The 18,414-nt window shown below is 44.7% G+C and overlaps 1 protein-coding gene across 1 annotated transcript in view; it reads left to right on the forward strand.

Moving 5' to 3' along the window:
* Positions 1 to 18,414, forward strand: part of LOC138845174 (large ribosomal subunit protein uL23-like) — a 1,058,548-nt gene that overhangs the window by 101,591 nt on the left and 938,543 nt on the right. The window lies entirely within an intron of this gene.

Consider the following 18,414-nt stretch of genomic DNA (forward strand, 5'->3'; position numbering starts at 1 on the left):
GATGCCAGTTAGGATGCCTGTGTTCCATATTGGAGCACCTGGGCTTGATACCCAGCCCTGGCGTCTGACCCCAACTTCTTGCTGAATCAGTCCTTGGGAAGCAGCAATGATGGCTCCAGTACTCATGTCCCAGCCACCCACAAGGGAGACTGGATTGAGTTCCTGACTTCTGGGTTTGACCTGGCCCAATTCTAGCTGTTGCAGGCATTTGGGGAATGAGCTAGTGGATGGGAGCTCTGTCTGTCTGTTTGTGTCTCATATAAATAGGTCAAAGAAATGTTCCTGCTCATAAAAGGGAAATTTGTAGAAAGAAGAAATTTTTTAACTGTTATTAAAACAAGGGGCAAGGGGTTGGTGCTGTGTGATGTAGCGGGTAAAACCGCTGCCTGCAGTGCCGGGATTCCACATGGGCACTGATTCAAGTCCCAGCTGCTCCACTTCTGATCCAGGTCTCTGCTATGACCTGGGAAAGCAGAGGAAGATGGCCCAAGTCCTTGGGCCTCTGCACCTGTGTGGGAGACCCGCAAGAAGCTTCTGGCTCTTGGCTTCGGATCAGCTCAGCTCCGGCTGTTGCAGCCATTTGGGGAGTGAACCAGAAGATGGAAGACTTCTCTCTCTGTCTCTTCCTCTCTCTGTAACTCTGCCTCTCAAATAAACAAATAAATCTTCAAAACAAAACAAAACAAAAAACAAGAGGCAAACCTTGGCTTGGCATGTAAGGGAAGAAGTCTTCATGAATATTTTCTGTCATTTTGAGTCTCCAAACTTGAGACCACTGCACGCTGAGAGTTGTCCTCATTGATTCATCACATCCCTTGCTCACTTTAAAGATGCCCTAAATCAAATTTTCCCCTCTAATGAAATCCCTACGTGCCAGTGTACTAAGATTAGTCAGCCTTCAATGCCTCCAGTTGCCTCTGGGCTGTGAAAGCTGCTCCACTTTGGGCTGGCATTGTGGCACGGTGGGTTAAACTATAGCTTGTGATGCCAGGGTCCATTATTGGAGTGTGTAGTTTGAGTTCTTGCTGCTCTTCTTCTGATCTAGTGTCTTGCTAATTCGCCTTGGAAGAGAGGATGATGGTTCAAGAAGCTGGGCACCAGCCACCCATGTGGGATTTGGGAAATGAACCAGTGCATTGAAGGTCTTTCTTTCTCTCTGTCTCTCTGGTACTCTGCCTTTCAAATAAACAAATACATAAATCTTAAAAAAAAGAAAGATGCTTTGGGGCGGGCACTGTGGCTCAGCAGGTTAACGCCCTGGCCTGAAGTGCTGGCATCCCATATGGGCACTGGTTCGAGTCCTGGCTGCTTCTTTTCCGATCCAGCTCTCTTCTGTGGCCTGGGATAGCAGTAGAAGATGGCCCAAGTCCTTGGGCCCCTGCACCTGCGTGGGAGACTGGGAAAAAGCTCCTGGCTCCTGGCTTCAGGTCGGCACAGCTTTGGCTGTTGCGGCCATCTGGGGAGTGAACCATCAGATGGAAGACCACTCTCTCTCTCTCTGCCTCTCCTCTCTCTGCTGTGTAACTCTGACTTTCAAATAAATAAATCTTAAAAAAATAAACAGCTTCCAAGTTGAAACCTCACTGTTGCTCAGGTCATTATGACAATAACAAGAGTAAATCCACTAGAGACTTTCACTTAGTGGAGCCTTCCAAACCATGGCACCATTTTTTTTTTTTTTTACTTAAGACTTTTCTGAACTTAGTTGTGTTGACTTAAGAGAAAAAGAAGAAAAACCCTTGACTCCAAATCCCTGCATATCAGTGTGGATGCTTTTTTGAATTTTACTCTCATTTCTACCCATCCAAGGTCCTGTATCTTCTGATTTCAAATAAGCATTGGCTAAAAGCTACTCTTAGATTTTTACTTAAGAATTAATTGGAATTCTTGGGTTTGTCTGTATTATGTGAAAAACGAACCAAACTGCTGCTAGTGAGCTGGAGCTGGCTCATGCTGGCTTATGGGAACATATGATTGAATTTTCAGGAATTTTGTCAGGGGCTTGGTAAGTAAGTCATTCTAAAGACACAAAATTATAAAAATTTGCACTTAAAAATAAATTCTATAAGATAATAAATACTCAAAAACATCACTTTCTAATTATTTAACTACATTTTTCTTTCTTTTTTTTTATTTGACAGAGTTAGACAGTGAGAGAGAGAGACAGAGAGAAAGGTCTTCCATTGGTTCACCCGCAAGTGGCTGCTATGGCCGGTGCTGCGCCGATCCAAAGCCAAGAGCCAGGTGCTTCCTCCTGGTCTCCCATGCTGATGCAGGGCCCAAGCACTTGGGCCATCCTCCACTGCCTTCCCGGGTCACAGCACAGAGCTGGACTAGAAGAAGATAACTACATTTTTCAACTACTGGTGCTATTGGGGTTATTTCCGTTTGCTGCATATGTATGGTGAAAATGTTATACCAGTTTTGAGATTAGATGATTGTTTACAGTCCTTGTCTCTTCCATTGAGGAACAGTGTTTTCTTCTTCATACTATTTGTCGAACTGTTTTACTTAGTGTAGGGTTAACTTTACTACCATTAAATAAACTGAAAATGGATCTTTGTTAAAATTAAGAGTGGGAATGGGAGAAGGAGGAGGAAGAAGGGTTGGAGCATTCATGGGTGGGAGGCAGGGTAAGGTGGGAAGTGTTACTAGGTTCCTAAATATATATATGAAATACATGAAACTTGTATGATTTAAATAAGATTTAAAAAAGAAAATACTATACTGGGACTTCAAAAAGTTCATGGGAACTTTACATTTTGGAACCCATCAGCGTTAACTATACAACCCCTCTGTAGACCAGTGATTCTCTTTTAAAATCTCTTACGGGGTGAATGTTTGGCTCAGCGGTTAAGATGCTGCTTGGGATGCCCAGATCCTTTGACTGCCTGGTTTCAAGTCCTGACTCTGTTTCTGATTCTGGCTTCCTGCTAATCACACCCTGGAATGCATCGGGTGATGACTTGAGTACTTGGGTCCCTGCCACCCACGTGGGAGACTTGGATTGAGTTCTGGACATTTGGCTTAGGCCTGGCTTAACCCTGGCTGTTGGGGGGCATTTAGAGAGTGAACCTGCAGATGAAAGCTCTCTCTCTGTTTCTGTTTCTCTGCTTTTCAAATAAAATTTAAAAAATTAAAATAAATCTCTTATGGAGCAATTTTTTTAAAAGATTTGTCCATTTATTTGAAAGGCAGAGTTACAGCGAGAGAAGGAGAGTTCGTCCATCTGCTTGTTCACTCCCCAAATGGCTGAAATGGTCAGAGCTGGGCCCGTCTGAAACCAGGAGCTGGGAGCTTACTCCAGGTCTCTCATGTGGGTGCAGGCGCCCAAGCAATTTGGCCATCCTCCGCTGCTTTCCCAGGCACATCATCAGGAAGCTGGATCAAAAGTGAGGGCAGGCCGGCGCCACAGCTCACTAGGCTAATCCTCCGCCTTGCGGCACCAGCACACCGGGTTCTAGTCCCGGTTGGGGTGCCGGATTCTGTCCTGATTGCCCCTCTTCCAGGCCAGCTCTCTGCTGTGGCCAGGGAGTGCAGTGGAGGATGGCCCACCCTGCACGCCATGGGAGACCAGGATAAGTACCTGGCTCCTGCCATCAGATCAGTGCGGTGCGCCAGCCACAGCGCGCCAGCCGCGGCCATTGGAGGGTGAACCAACGGCAAAGGAAGACCTTTCTCTCTGTCTCTCTCTCTCACTGTCCACTCTGCCTGTCCAAAAAAAAAAAAAAAAAAAAAAAAAAAAAAAAGTGAGGGCAGCCCTTTCTCTCTGTGTGTAATTCTATCTGTCAAATTAAAAAAAAAAAAAAAATGGGGCCAGTGCCGTAGCTCACTTGGTTAATCCTCTGCCTGTGGCACTGGCATCCCATATGGGCGCTGGGTTCTAGTCCCGGCTGCTCTTCTTCCAGTCCAGCTCTCTGCTGTGGCCCGGGAAGGCAGTGGAGGGTGGGCCCCTGCACCAGCATGGAAGACGAGGAAGAAATACCTGGCTCCTGGCTTTGGATCGGCACAGTTCCAGTCATAGTGGTCATTTGGGGAGTGAACCAATGGAAGGAAGACCTTTCTCTCTGTCTCTCTCTCACTGTCTATAATTCTGTCAAATTAAAAAAAAAAAAAGAAGTTAGGCAGCTGGGACTCTACCCGGTGTTCTTATGGGATGCTGGTTTTAGTAAAATGGTGCAGTCTTATCTGTGGAACCATCTACGCCCTGGACACCATCCTAGGTTCTAGCACCCCCACTGCCATTGCTGGAAGCCAGGTGACCACATGGCCCAACCACAGCTGTCAGCTCCACCCCTACACTAATGGGACTCACTGCTCCTACTTCCCTGCCCACCCTCCGGCAAAGGTTTAACAGGAACTGTTCCTGAACACACGTGCGCTCTTTTGTTCTCTCTCTTACATTCTTTTCCTCTTTCTTACCCTCTTGCCTTCTCCCTTTGTCCCATTGGGCTTCCCTTACCCTACAATAAACCTTTTCTCTAACTCCAGTGTTTGGTGTGTTTTGTGGTGGCCTCACACTGGTGCCGCAGGCTGTGGCTTCACCTGCCATGCCACAGCGCTGGCCCCGTTGTTTTTTTAATATACTTGGTTTTGCTCTGTATACTTAACAAAATGGGTAGAATAATTGAGGATAAACCAATGGCTTGTTTTATCTTCAGGGTATTATCTACATGACCCAACTACTGCCCTCAGAGAACTGACAGCTTTTTCTCTGTATCTTACTTGGCCAAGTATGCTCAGTGTGTCCACGGGCATCATATCTATGCTTCCTGGATGGTGTTTCAGCCTCTGTACACTATTCCCTACCCATCCTCTCACCACTCAAGCTTTATCTTCTTTTCCACCATGGTAACTCTGGTACCTTATAAATGTTTCCTCTAACAACCACCATATGTAGTATTAATAATAGAGGGTTTGTCTACATGCAATGTTATGCTATGTAAAACAGGGCAGAGAATATTTCTCTATGCCAAGCCATGGACTTGAACATTTAAATTCCAATGATCTCTTGAATTTTTAAAGTATGAGTGATGCTTTCTTATACACAAATTGAGGACTGGAAGTAGGCGAGAAAGGAAAAATGAGTCTCCTCAAGACTGCAGTGACTCTGGAGGGTTGGAGGAGAGGGCTCACTGAGATGTTCAGATAATTCTCCTCTTCACCATTATGACATCAAAATGGATACCTGGCGGTATTTAGCATAAACCCTGCAATCAAGGAAAGGTAACCTAGGTATTTTTTCTAGCACTGGGTTCATGTAACATGTGGCAGATATAGAGACCAGTCACCACTTACCTCCATGGATACCACTTTGCATTGGTGAGGAAGATTCCTGATGTGACTCAGACTTCTCACCCGTGGCTTGTAAAAGCCAGGCTAACTCAGCGGCACTGGTAGGTCCCCAAGGGCTTCATTCTTTAAATCCCTTTCGAGCATGTACAGGAGACATTCCTGCAGACTGCTTAGGAAACTATTTCTTGAGGAACCGTCATCACATTTCTGAAAAATTATGGTGGCAGCTGATCCAAAATCTTGGCCTTGAACTCCAGCCAATGTTTTCTTGACTCCAAAGTGTCCTGCCAAAACAAAGTAATTGCACAGCTGAAAGAACCTCTCTTGTTACCTCTTAGGAATGACCATAATTTACAGCCTGCAATGCCAATGGGGGTCTCCCGGTGAATATACAGCTACTCTGGGTGCATTTCAGTGAGTCAGCTCAGAGCTAACTGACCTTCTCAGGAGAACACGGAATTCCTTGTTTGAAAAGAAAGAACAGCACTGATAAGGAACCCTGTGTTACTACTGTAACTGTGTGCTCCTTGTTCCTCCCAGGTGCCTACTGGCTTCCTGACCTACAATAGGTGTCACTTCCTGAGACTTCCAGTTGTTCCGGGTGCTGCTCCCAGACTTCAGGGAGCCATCACCAAAGCTGTCATTATGGAGATTTGACTTAAAAAAAGGTGGTGGTGGGGGGAGGGAGAAGCTCATTCCTTCTAAAGGGAAGAATTGTGTAATTCTTTTTAAAAATTTAATTGAAATTTAATATATATAGAGAGAGACAGAGAGAGAGAGAGAGAGAGAGAGAGAGAGAGAGAATGATGGCTGTGAGTTGGGAACCCAGGTTCCCACATGGGTGGCAGGAAATCAGTGACTTGAGTGATCATTACTGCCACCCAAGGCCTGCATGAGGAGGAAACCGAAGTCAGGAGTGGAGCCTGTAATTGAAACCAGGTTCTCTGATGTGGGACAAAGGAATCTTAACCAGAGTTCTAACTACTAGGCCCAACAGCGGTCCTCAACTTTTCTTTTGTTTTTTAAAAGACAAGGTAGTTTCTGGGCTTAGGTCTTTTGGGCTGTAGAGTCCAGATGCCTTTGGAATGGTGCAGGTGGAGAACGCAGGAGATGTATTCCAAAACTGGAGGACTCCATGGTTTTCTGGGAACTGTTACTGAACTTAAGTGGCTTAAATGTCCTCTGCTTTCTGATAGGGAGAAACATACACAGAAGAAGCAGAGAGACAAGTCAATTCATCACAGTCTTCCTCAGGATCAGGGAAGACATTTGGTGTTAGTTTTGACTAGGAGGCTAGGAGGCATCCAGAAGCACCCAAGAGAGATACCTTGGCATGGCAAATTTTCTCTGTAGCATTCATTCTCTGCACTTACATAGCTGTTAAAACCCAAGTCCTGGTTAGTGCAAACTGGTAACCTCTCCATCCCTTTGAAACCAGCGCAGTGGCCCTAAGGCTCATGTTTTTACTGTTCTTGGGGTCAATCAGTTCATTCTGCATTTTAGGCCCTGGAGCTTTCTCCTTGTATTTTTGGTGGGTTCAGATACACGTTTAAAATAATGTGATGTTTATCTAGTATTTCTAGCTGTTCTGTAATGGAGTTTCCAGGTACTCACATCTTCCATAGTACTAGAGATAAAGTCTGCAGTACAATGGTATCTGATAGAGACCAGCAGTGGATGTCCTTTCTTTGTGTTAGTAGCAAGTGTGAGATATTGGCTGAGTCCTGAGTCAGGGCCTAGGAGGGGAGGGGAGCTTTTGTATGGAGCTGTCTGTATGAGGGTACTTTAAAATGTTTGTGGAAAATAAAATTAAAGGATACGTTTATTTTTGGTGCAAAGTTTTTTTTAAAATCCATATTAAATGTTTTTCTTTTCTGTTCTTTTTAAAAAAGATTTATTTATTTATTTGAAAGGCAGAGTTACAGAGAGGCAGAGATACAGAAAGAGAGAGTGCAGTCTTTCATCCACTGGTTCACTCCCCAGATGGCCGCAATGTCCAGTGCTGCATCAATCCTAAGCCAGGAGCCAGGAGCTTCTTTTGGGTCTCCCACGTGGGTGCAGGGGCCTAAAAACTTGGCTGTCTTTTACTGCTTTCCCAGGCCATAGCAGAGAGCTGAATCTGAAGTGGAGCAGCTGGGACTCGAACTGGTGCCCATATGGGATGCCAGCACTGCAGGTGGCGCCTCCATCCACCACGCCACAGTGCTGGCCCCAGATGTTTTTCTTGAACCTTTGGAATATCCCTGTTATTCTTCCTAGGGGAGCTTTCTGACAAGGACACTGAGTTAAATTCTGAGGCAGGGATTCTGGATCTGCTGCCTAGACCACCTGACTGGGTCCTGAAACCTCTGTCGGTCATACTCTCTGTGTGAGAGCCTGCTCCTGCTGTGATCCAGACTACTGGTCTCTGTTTCCTAGGTTCTGATCTGCTGTTTTGCCTTATTTTCAGTTTTTGGTTATCCTGTGGTTTTATTGCCCGATTGCTTTGTAACATTGCCTTGTTTCAATAAAGAACATATAGATGGCTCACATAATTGCTAGGTTTCCCTCCAGGCTCAACCCACTTTTGTGTTTCAGTGTCTGGGTGCAGCATTTTCTTTGTCTTCTACTTGGCACTGACAGGGTCAAATCGTATAAACACTCTGCCTTGAAAGTTCAGGTAGGAGATATTCCAAGGAGGAGAGAGGGAGTCTGTGGTGATGCAGATCTACTAAGACATTTAGGATAGAGGAGACCTGGAGCAGGCAGAAAGGAGGTCTGGCATGGGTCTGTGCAATGCTCTTATATTCTGGGACAATTATTATAGCTCTGTCTTTAGCTTTACACTCTGCAGCCCCAGTAGCTCCCAAGTCACAGGGAAACACAGACAAAATGGACTCTTTAAAACTCTGTTCCTTCTCCCACCCATTTATTTGTTGTTTGTGAGGAAGTCTCCCAATGAACCTTTCCTGCCTCTCCTGTGGTAATTGTCAATAAAGGTATTGGTGATAGCTTTCCTTTTCTCCCTCTCTCTTTTTTGTTATGGCAAAAATACATGACATAAAATTTACCATCTTAATCATATTAAATATACTGTTCACTAGAGTGAAATGTATTCACATTGTTGTGAAACAGATCTCCACAACTTTTTCAGTTTGCTAATCTGAAACTCTATACCCATTAAACAATTCCCTCATTTCCCCTCCTTCCAGCCCCTGGTAATCACCATTCTGTTTTCTGTTTCTGTGAATTTCGCTACTTTGGATACCTGATATCAAAATGTAGTCATAGGGTATTTGTCCTTGTGTGCCTTTCTTATTTCATTTAGCACTATGTCCTTAATATTTATCCATGCGGGCCCAGCTTGCAACACTGGCATCTTATATTGGAGTGCTGGCTTGAGTCCTGGCTGTTCTGCTCCTGATCCAGCTTCCTGTTAATGTCCCTGGAAGGCATCAGACGGTGGCCCAAGTGCTTGGACCCCTGCACTCACATGGAAGATTGGAATGGAGTTCATGGCTTTGGCTTCAGCCTGGCTCAGTCTTGACTGTTGTGGCCATTTAGGGAATGAACCAGTGGATGGAGGAAGATATCCAGGTCTCTCTCTCTGTAGCTTTGTCTTACAAGCAAACAAACAAAAAACCCCCACATAAATCTTAAAAAAAAGATTTATGCATGTAGAAGTATGTGACGGGATTTCCTTTCTTTTTAGAGCTGGATAGTATTCCATCATATGGACACACTTAGAGTTCATGTATCCATCCAGTCACAGAGGTACCAGTTGCTTCCACCTCTTGGCTCTTGTGACTAGTCCAGCACTGAACATGTGTGTACAACTATGTCTTGGAGACTTTTCTTCCAATTATTTTGGATATAAATCGAGAAGTGGGGTTACTAGACTCATGATAATTCTTATTTTTAATACTTTGAGGGAACTCCATACTGTTTTCCATAATAGTTGTACCCTTTTACAGTCCTGCCAGCAGTGCACAAGGGCTCCAGTTTCTCTACATCTTTGCCAAGGCTTTTTGTTTTATCATATTATTGTTTTTAGATAGTAGCCATATTAATGAGTGTGAAGTGGCAATGTCTTTATTATACTTCATAACATGATTCCTATGATAAAGGATGTCTTAAAAACATCTGCTCAGTCAACCTTGGGTAGCTCTGTTCATTTTTAAGGGCAGAAGGAGATTCAAATGATCTTCAAAATGCAAAAAAGTTTGCATAAATTTAGAGTTTTTGGATGAAGAGTGGAAAACATCCAGGATATTCATGTTTGATTTTCACCCTAATTTGTCACCCAATTATCACAAATTCTACCTGATTTCATGATACAAACTTTATAGAGCTCTTCTTCTTTCTGTGTATGTTCCTTTTGTGTATGTTGCTAATGATGGAAAGATCACTTCATCTTGGCTTTTACTTCCTTCTGGGAGCTCATCTTAGGGTCATTATATGATGCGTTTTATATCCTTGGATTAGACTAGCTCTGTAGGAATGCACTCTTGAGTCTTGTCTCTCAGGCTGAAGTGGCTGGCTTCTTTGGAGGTCACATAGGCCACTCGGACTACCTATAAGGATTGACCACAAGGAACATATCAGTTTCATCTCAAATGATTTTATTGTTCATAAGATTTTGTTTGCAGTTGATATTGAATCAGAACTTGATCTATTTAAATTGGCAACCTTGTGTTCAGGTAAGCATCATGCTATTCCCAAGGAAGGAAAGGGAGACATACTTTTGGGTGTCTCATTTTGCTAGACTGTCCAGTGAGCCTCTCTTCTGATGTGGAGCACTAAAATAAGAAATCATCTTCTTACATTAAGTTTTATTTCCTTATTGTCTCTTGAGTTATGGGCTTGCACTCATTTGACATGGTGAAGGATATAGCAAGGGGAGAATGTGTGAAACACTATGATGAATATTTTATTTTACTGGGACATATCCCAAAGGCAACACATTGTGCCAAATTGACCAAACCCAACTCAGCAATTCAGTGCAATGGTGCTCAATGCTTCTGGTCCTGAAACCACTGGCTTCTAGTGTCTGGTGAAAAAGCTGGTATTGGATCACAACACTTTTTGGTGATGGGAAGTGGTGTAATTCTCAAAATTGCAGGTTTTGGTGATGAAACAGCTCCCATGGATCTTATATAACTGCTCACACTTGAAAATACTTTGAAAAAAAAAAAACTTCGCTAAAATTAAGAGACAAAATGAGGGCACTGTAGATAACAGTTCAACTAAAGATCAATAAGGAATGAACATTTTCCTTAATAACACAAAACTGTGATGAGCATAAATCAGAAAACTTTAATTCATTGTTAGAGATGAAAGAAGGAAGGAAGGTGGATCCTTAAAGGCACTGATGATCTGGGACCTATCTGGGACCCCTATTTTTGAGTACTTCTTGTTAAGTGACATTATTGTTGTTTGTCCTAGTGGCGTGTGTATGTGTGTGTGTGTGTGTGTGTGTGTGTTTACTCTGTTATTTGCAGCCCTAAGTGTCCAAACCATGGAGTATGGGGGGGATTTGGTCTTTTCTTTTAATTATTATTAAATATTTAATTATTTATTTGAAAGGCAGAGTCATAGAGAGAGTGAGAGTGAGGTCTTCCATCTGCTGGTTTACCCCCCAAATGACCACAATGGCCAGAGCTAAGCTGATCCAAAACTAGGAATCAGGAGCTTTTTCCGGGTCTCCCACATGGAGGCAGAGGCCCAAGCACTTAGGCCATCTTCTACTGATTTCCCAGGTGCATTAGCAGCGAGTTGGATCAGCAGTGGAGCAGCTGATACCCTAACCAGTGCCCATATGTGATGCCAGCACTGCAGTAGGAGGCTTAACCTACTACGCCACAAGGCTGGCCTCCAGGGTTTGATATTTAACTAATGAAAAATCAAAGCCTGCTAAGGAGTTTTAGCGGAAGTGTGACACAGACAGCTGTGGGGTTGTGTAGGTCAGCTTTTTGTTACTTTATCTAAACCTGAGAGGAGATTCTTAGGAAGGAAGAAAATTTATTTCAGCTTACAGTTTGGGAGGTTCACAATCTAAGATAAGGCAGTTTCATTGGTCTGGCATTTTATGAAGGTGCAAAGTGTATGGAGGGAGGATCACAGGGTGAGTAAGAAAACAGAGGGAAGGTGGGTAGAACTCAACCCAAATAATCAATTCTCTTGTGAGAGCTACCTTCTGAGGGCAAGCCTCCCATGACCTAAAGACTCACCTCCAAGATGAGGTCAAATCTCTGCTCTTAATCCATTAGTCATTAACATAAGACTTTGGCGATAAAGCCCCAGTACATGGATCTTTAAAGGACATCCAAACTACTATACAAACCATAACATGGGTTTAAAAAGTGCTCTAGTGTCCGTGTATGGAAATGGCATTGTAAGTATTCAAGGATGGATGCAGGAGGTGAGTATAAAGGAAGACCAAGGTTGGAGGTGGGGCAGAGGATGAGGTAGATCTTCAACAAATTGAGTGTAAGCAAATTTTAACTTTTCCTAGTGGAGATGTCAAGCGATCAGTGAAATATATGAATCCAGAACATAAATGTGAGCTCTCGACTGTAGAGAGGAATTTAGGTGTAATTGATATACATAATTATGAAGTCATACATGTAGATTCATACACCTGGGATTAATCCTTGAAGAATTCCAGTATTTAATGGCAGGATAGAAATGGTGAGTCTCTTGGGGCTGGAGCTGTGACATAGCGAGTTGAGTTGCCACCTGGGACACCGGCATCCCAAATGGATGCCTGTTATGTCCTCGCTACTCCACTTCTGATCCAGCTGCCTGCTAATTTGCCTAGGAAATCAGCAGAAGATGGCCCAAGTGCTTGGGCCCTTCCCACCCACATGGGAGACCTTGGATGAAGCTCCTGGCTCCTAGATTCAGCTTGGCCCAGTCCTGGCCATTGAAATCATTTAGAGAGTGAATCAGTGGATGGACAATTTTTCTCTGAATCTCCTCTCTCTAACTGTGCCTTTCAAATAAGTAATAAATAAATATTTAAAAAATACTGTTAGTGTGCTGTACATTGAGATTTAATGCTATAACTAGTACTCAAGCAGTATTTTTCACTTTATGTTTCTGTGTGGGAGCAAACTGTTGAAGTCTTTACTTAATGTATGCTAAACTGATCTTCTGTATGTAAAGAGAATCGAAAATGAATCTTGCTGTGAATGGAAGGGGAGAGGGAGTGGGAAAGGGGAGGGTTGTGGGTGGGAGGGACGTTATTGGGGGGAAGCCATTGTAATCCATAAGCTGTACTTTGGAAATTTATATTCATTAAATAAAAGTTAAAAAAAAAATAAAGGGTGAGTCCCCAAAGCAAACAGAATGAGAGGTGACATAGAGCATCTGCACACCTTCAAGCCAGTCCATGGATTTCCACTTGAGAACTCATGGGTTAGAGAATTGCACTTGATGCTATTCTCAGACTCCTCCTGTGGGGAGCAACTCGGACTAGACTAAGTTACTGGAATTAAGACTTATTCTATGCATCTGCTCTCCCACAATATGGCGCTGAGAAGGGAGAAACAGCTTCTACACAGCTGCCTCCAGTTCAACCAATAAACTGTAGGACCTGCTCCTGATTGGAGGAGAGCAGCATACTCGGCGTGTGGGTAGCAGAGTTGGGATTGGTGGAAGAGGACTATAAAGGAGGAGAGAGACAACATGCACCAGGAACATCTAAGGGGAACATCTGAGGGAACACCTGTGCAGCCCCTGAGAGAGCCGGCCGGCGGTGTGCTGCTCCCCTGCGGAAGTGGGGAATGTGGCAGGGGGAACCGCCCTTCCACGGAGGTGGAAGGGATGGTAGCCAACCCGGGAAGGACCAGCAGCCAACCTGGGAAGGACCAGCAGCCAACCTGGGAAGAACCAGCAGCAAACCCGGGGAGGGCCGAGCAGACGAAAGAACAACGCAGGGTCCTGTGTCGTTCCTCCACGAAGATGGGGAGCGACATAATGGTGCCGTGACTCGGATATGAAGCCTAGGCAGGGTCCTATGTCGTTCCTCCATGAAGAGGGGGAGCGACATAATGGTGCCGTGACTCGGATAGGAAACTTAGGAGGGAAGAAATGGGAAAATACCGGAGAGAGAGACTAGCGAAGAGCCTAGGGGAAAGCCGGATGAAAAAGGTGCCGGAAGAAGCTATTGAAAGCCTAGGCATAGACTCGGATACGGACTACGGGGGGAAGCCGGGAGAAATCTCTAAGGTCTAAAGCGAAAGTGAAAGCTAGAACAAACAGACTCGGATACGGACTGTGGGGAGAAGCCAGGAGAAATGAGGGAGGAATATTGTTGGAAGAAAACTTAGGGAAATATACCGGGTAGAGAAAAATGTTAGGGAAATTGAAGCCGCGGGGGGCAGGCCGAGGCGGAAACGTAAGCCAGTTTGGAATTCTTTAAGTCAGCCCGGGGGGCAAAAGGCGAAAATCTGGAACCAGAGGCAGAGACGTGGGCCGCCAGGTTGGAATCTGTCAGATTAGCCCGGGGAGTAAAGGACGGGAAGCCAAGCCGAAGGGCGCAGACGTGAGCTGGGTTGAATTCGCCAGGTTAGCCCGGGGAACTTGGACTGAATACCGGTGGCGGAAACGTGAGCTGTGCTGTGTGACTTGTGGAAGCCGCCGCGTGCAGAGAGAGCACGGGGCATGAATAGATAGGGAACGTGGGGCTAGTGAGAGGCCGTGGTGCGGGCGCGTGAAGCCAGGAAGCCGCGCAGATGAGAGAAGTGCGGGCTGAAGCGGCTCAGAGCCGGGAAGCCGCCGAGAAGCAGCCTTGGGGCGGGCGCCGGGAAGCCGCAGGGATAAGAGAAACAGAAATTTAGAAGTAAAATGAAATAGGAATGCTGGCAGATAGAAGTAAAATAGGAGAAAGAGGAATGCCCGGAGATAGAGAAATAGAGAAAAATAAGGCCTCCCCACAACACAGCAATGAGAGAGCTTGGATTCGGTCTGCCTGATTAGGGAGGTGGTGAGCACCTGCAGGCGGCTAGCAGCTTATGTGCCGCAGGTCACCGAAGACAGGCACGAATTAACATCAATAAGTCTCCCCACAATACGGCAATGAGAGGGCTTGGATTCGGTTTGCTTGATTGGTAGAGCTTGTAAGCACCTGCAGGCAGTTCTAGCAGAGCAGAGCATGCGCTGCAGGGCACCGAACACAGGCACGCATCAGCGCCTAAAAACCTCCTCACAACATGGTGAAGAAAGGACCCGGATTCGGTTTGCCTTATTGGTAGGGCTTGTAAGCACCTGTGGGCAACTCCAGCAAGCAGAGCAGAGTGTGTGCCGTGGGGCACCGAAGACAGTTGCGTATCAATGCCAAAAAATAAAAAGAAAGGGGGATCTGTGGGGAGCAACTCGGACTAGACTAAGTTACTGGAATTAAGACTTACTCTATGCATCTGCTCTCCCACAATATGGCGCTGAGAAGGGAGAAACAGCTTCTACACAGCTGCCTCCAGTTCAACCAATAAACTGTAGGACCTGCTCCTGATTGGAGGAGAGCAGCATACTCAGCGTGTGGGTAGCAGAGTTGGGATTGGTGGAAGAGGACTATAAAGGAGGAGAGAGACAACATGCACCAGGAACATCTAAGGGGAACATCTGAGGGAACACCTGTGCAGCCCCTGAGAGAGCCGGCCGGCGGTGTGCTGCTCCCCCGCAGAAGTGGGGAAAGTGGCTGGGGGAACCGCCCTTCCACGGAGGTGGAAGGGATGGTAGCCAACCCGGGAAGAACCAGCAGCTAACCCGGGGAGGGCCGAGCAGACAAAAGAACAGCGCAGGGTCCTGTGTCGTTCCTCCACAAAGAGGGGGAGCGACACCTCCCAATTCTGAGGCCTTTGGTTTTTAACACAATTCTGATTGCTGCATTGTGTGATACAGCCAATAGAAACAATTGAATCTTCTTATTTTAATCTTGTCAATCACAAATAGTCCCTTCTAAGCAGAATGGGAGTGAGTGAGGGAGGAAGGGAATTATCATGTTCTTGGAATTCTATCTACAAATCACATTGAATCTGTTAAAAATAATTAAAATTAAAATAAATAAAAAGCAAAAAAATCCTTCTAATTTTTGAACCCACATTGTATATTATTTGTACTTCTCCTATGGCATATGCTATCTTGTATTGTGATTATGGGTAAATATGTCTGATTTCTCTGCTAGATTGGGCATTTTTAGAGGCCAGGAATTATGTCTTACTTATTTCTCAATCTCTCCTCACAACTACTCCATAGTTGGCTAGGTATTTTTGCATATAGTTGGAAATCAATGCATTGTTTAGTGAATGAGTGTTTGTTAACCAATTAAAAATGCTGAGTGAAGTTGCCAAAATTTTTCTTTTGTTGAGTTGTTGAATGTGAATTAAAGTCTGATTCAACTCAATGGTAAATAAGAAGCCCACCCTGGGTGGGTATTAAGTTCAGCAGTTAAGAGGCTGCCATTCCTGGAGCTAGCATTGTGCCGTAGTGGATGCCAGATGGAGTCCTGGCTGCACCACTTCCCATCCAGCTCCCTGCTAATGGCCTGGGAAAATCAGTGGAAGATGGTCCAAGTGCTTGCGTCCCTGTGACTCACGTGGGAAACAGGAAAGAAGCTCCTGGCTCTTGACTTTGGTGTGGCTCCGCCCTGGCTGTTGCAGCCACTTGGGGAGTAAACCAGTGGATAGAAGATACCTCTTTCTCTGTCTCTCCCTCTCTCTCTTAACTCTGACTTTCAAATAAATCAATAAATCTTAAAAAAAAAGAGAGAGAGAGAGACTGGCATCCCATCTGCCACATATGTGGGAGACCTTGATTGAGCTCTAGATTCCTGGCCCAGCCCTGGCCATTGTGGGTATGTGGGGCGTGAACCAGTAGATACAAGTTCTCTCTCAGTGTCTCTTTTTCTATGTGTGTCTCTTGCTTTTCAAAAAAAAAACAGTTTAAAAATCCCACCCTGAATATATCTAAGGGTTAGAGAACATGTCCCGTAAGTCCTACTGGTGAGCATCCAGTGGTAGGTTTAAGGATGAAAGATTGTTCCCTACTAGTCACAGATTTCAGACTCCTGACTCAACTTAATGATGAAAGAATACGGGAGATAAAGTAGGCCTTAATCAAATGGGTCATTCTTGTGTCCCCAAAATTAGTCATTCTCCTGTTCCCTATAGTGCTCCCAGATTGGTTCCTTCTTTAGTTGAAGAAAAACAGGAAGGTTGTAATTGGTCAAAGAAGGCTTCCAAAATATATTTAATACCAGTTATCATTACTGTTGCTCCCCCTCTTCATGGAGGAACGACACAGGACCCTGTGCTGTTCTTTTGTCTGCTCGGCCCTTCCCGGGTTAGCTGCTGGTTCTTCCCGGGTTGGCTACCATCCCTTCCACCTCCGTGGAAGGGCGGTTCCCCCAGCCACTTTCCCCACTTCCGCAGGGGAGCAGCACACCGCTGGCCGGCTCTCTCGGGGGCTGCTCAGGTGTTCCTTCAGATAGATGTTCCTCTTAGATGTTCCTGGTGCATGTTGTCTCTCTCCTCCTTTATAGTCCTCTTCCACCAATCCCAACTCTGCTACCCACACGCCGAGTATGCTGCTCTCCTCCAATCAGGAGCAGGTCCTACAGTTTATTGGTTGAACTGGAGGCAGCTGTGTAGAAGCTGTTTCCTCCTCTCCCAGCGCCATATTGTGGGAGAGCAGATGCATAGAATAAGTCTTAATTCCAGTAACAGTCTAGTCCCAGTTGCTCCCCACAATTACAATCTTCAAGATAGCTAATGTCATCAATCTAGTTCTAGTCCTACTCCAGCTCAAGTTTGTGACTGTGATATCTACCCAAAACAATATATTTAAAATTCAGCTATGTTAGCAAAAAAAAAAAAAAAAAAAAAAAAAAAAAAAAGGTAAGAATTGGCAAAGAATTTGACCACCATCCCTATGGGCCATTAAAAAAAATAAAAAGGACAAAATGGCAGATGAACTTGAACTTAAATGTAGTAAAATTTGCTATTGGCTGAGAGTTCTTTAACATTATTATTTATTTTTTTAAAAAGTTTATTTATTGATTTTAATTATGAGAGGCAGAGAGAGAGAGAGAGAGAGAGAGGAAGGGAGAGGGAGAGAGAGATTTTCCATCTACTGGTTCACTTCCCAGATGCTCACAATAGCCAGGGTTGGGCCAGGGTGAATCTAGGAGCCCAGAGCCTGGTCCCCCACGTGGTGGCTGAGGCCCAAACTCCGCTGTTGCCATCTGCTGCCTCCCAGGATGCTTTGTCAGGAAGCCGGGTTGGAAGCAGAAGTGCTGGGACTCAACCTGGCACTGTAATATGGAGGGTGGGCATCCCAACTGCAGTGTAACTTGCTGTGCTCCAGTGCCTGCTCCTCTTATTTCTTTTGACAAGAAGAATCAATATGTATATGTGCATGTTTTCTGGCTTTAGCTATGCGTCTCCAAGTAATGAAAAATCTGAACCTTATTAGACCAGTCACAATTACCAGAATTAAGAAATGATTTCAAGGTTTGTAAGAAATGTAGATTGGCTCTTCTGTTTTCTTATATTCAACAGTCCCTCAAAGTTCCCCTTTCTTAAGCCAACAACCATTAAGTTACTCTTAAACCCACACTAAGTACTATTTAACAGAGGGGACAGCCAGCCAGATAGGTCTGGTTTCAGGTATCAGTACAGTCTTTGTTGTGGAAAGATGTTAGCTCCCAATTTCTCACTACACTGTACAGACCTGTGTGCCTCAGGCAACTTTATGGCTCAAACCTCACTCCCCCCTACTCCTTGGGGACTTATAGCAACTTGTAAATCCATGAGGAATTTTTCAGCAAAGTTCTATTTCTTAGTTTATTCATGGATTAGGTTTGTAAGAGTAGATTCATTCTAAGTCTCTAATGAGTAGTTTTTTACCCCCTTACACTGGAAAGAACACTTGCTTCTCTTTTTCCAACATTCAGCTTATGATGGTTTTAGAATTTATGTTCTTAGTTATATCCCCCATTGACTCTGAGAACTTAGAAAATACTTACCATGGTTCTTCCCAGAATCCAGCACTATTCAAAGCTTCTCTTTATGCAGCACTAGAAAATGGAGACCCACAAAAGCTATTTCACATAAATTTGTTGCTCTGGTTTGTTTCTAA

This window comes from Oryctolagus cuniculus, chromosome 14 (assembly GCF_964237555.1).
Source record: "Oryctolagus cuniculus chromosome 14, mOryCun1.1, whole genome shotgun sequence".
NCBI classification, from domain to species: domain Eukaryota; kingdom Metazoa; phylum Chordata; class Mammalia; order Lagomorpha; family Leporidae; genus Oryctolagus; species Oryctolagus cuniculus.